We start from the raw sequence: 1,822 nt of genomic DNA, 5'->3' as shown, positions 1-1,822 counted from the left end.
ATCAGCCCAAAGTTATTCAGAGTCACCAAGGCAAACGGACCGGACGAGCCGACCGATTGGTTTTGATCTAATAAAAGCGTCCCTTCCATCTCTGGTCGGGACTCTGTTTGCATGTATTAGCTCTAGAATTACCACAGTTATCCAAGTAACGTGGGTACGATCTAAGGAACCATAACTGATTTAATGAGCCATTCGCGGTTTCACCTTAATGCGGCTTGTACTGAGACATGCATGGCTTAATCTTTGAGACAAGCATATGACTACTGGCAGGATCAACCAGGGAGCTGCGTCAACTAGAGCTGAGCAGCCGGCCGCCCGGGAGTGTGTCCCGGGGGCCCGCGCGAACACGCAAGCGTCCGCTCAATCATTCTGCAAACAGGAGGAGGCTGAGCTCCCCTGCACAATACACCTCGAAACCCTCTCAGGTCCCGGCGGCGCGCAGCGCCGTCCCAAGTACTTGGTCGGGTTCGAGAGAGGCGCAATCGCCCGGAGTTAGGCGAGTAGACGCTTTCGGTGCGACCACCCGTGCTCCCAACTGAGCTTGCCGCTGCCGACAGAGGCCCGGGAGCGTGCTGTCGTGGCATTGCCGGCGGGAGACAACACGCGCCACCTACGGTGACCGGCAGCTCCAACGCCAGCGCCACAGAAGGACAAAAGCCCCACTTGGGTGCCGAAGCGAACTCTCCCAGCACAGCGCACGCGCCAACACATCCGCACAGCTGCGATACAAACCACCAGCGAGAACCGCTGGGGCGACCGAGCAGCAGACGGCGTCGCGGCGCCGAGCGCCGGGCGGCAGCGCATCCTCAACGCACACAGTCCTCAATCGGACCAGCACACTGAAGATGTCCACCGCGCTTCGCACCGGGCCCGCGAGGACCTACTTTGGCCGCACGGCGCCGCGCGCAGGGTGCGCCGGCGCGCAGCTGCGACGCCTGCCGCGTCCGTCGGCCGGCGCGCCTGCCACTGGCCGCCCCCACCAGCCGGCTGTAGCGCGTGCGCCCACGCACCGCGCGGCCAGCACGCCGGGAGGCGCCCCCTCACCGGCCGGGGACGGTCCCACCCAGCCACCGCCGCGTATCGCTTCACACCCAGATGCCGTTCAGTTTCGTCGGCATGGTGGGTATCGCTGGAACAACCGGTTAGTACCTCAACCTATCGTCGCCATCACCGATTCACCCCTAGCGAGAACAACCGCACCACAACAGGTTACCATTTGTTCATTTGCGTAACTTCACCAGAAAACGCAGGCGTCCATCGCCATTTGCAACTTCCACGATTATTGCATGCCTGTGTCAGGTGTCACGCCACACTACGTCTGCCCACATACACGCAACAAAATGTGCACGCCTAGACAATACGTGGAAGGTGGCCCCCGTACGTATGCGATGTCCATTGCTCGAACGACTGTCAACCGGCCTCTGTAGCATGTCGCAGATATGGAACGCGGTGCACCATGCCATCACGGTGTGTGAGGAGAGACGACTAGGTCCGAATACATCAACAGACAGCTCATGCTGATCGCCATCCACGGCGTCCGTTCCTCCCACACGTCTCTATGGCGTACCACACTGCAATCCAGCTCTCATAGGGAGACGACACGTAGCTGCGTGCACAATATTTGCACTGTATGGTCCGCCGTTTTTGGGCGCAGTCGTTGTACGGTCACACATGTGCCACGATGTATCATTCAGTACATAAGGACGAATGTGCAGTACAGATTGTGGTTTACGCGTACGACATTAGCGGACAGTTGACACAGGCCGCACCACAACGTAGCCTGAGTACGTCGCATGCGGAGGGCATTGAACATGCAAAGTTC

At 59.5% G+C, this 1,822-nt stretch overlaps 1 non-coding gene across 1 annotated transcript in view; it reads right to left on the bottom strand.

The window, feature by feature from the left end:
* Positions 1–283, bottom strand: part of LOC124748430 — a 1,909-nt gene extending 1,626 nt beyond the window's left edge. Inside the window, exon 1 of the ribosomal RNA XR_007011705.1 lies at positions 1–283. This exon is cut by the window's left edge and continues 1,626 nt beyond it. This is a non-coding gene — a ribosomal RNA (small subunit ribosomal RNA).
* Between the last annotated feature and the right edge of the window lie 1,539 nt (positions 284–1,822).

This window comes from Schistocerca piceifrons, unplaced genomic scaffold (genome assembly GCF_021461385.2).
Source record: "Schistocerca piceifrons isolate TAMUIC-IGC-003096 unplaced genomic scaffold, iqSchPice1.1 HiC_scaffold_417, whole genome shotgun sequence".
Taxonomy (NCBI): Eukaryota; Metazoa; Arthropoda; class Insecta; order Orthoptera; family Acrididae; genus Schistocerca; species Schistocerca piceifrons.
The sequence above is the reverse complement of the archived record's forward strand: the minus strand, read 5'-3'. Positions and strand labels throughout refer to the sequence as shown.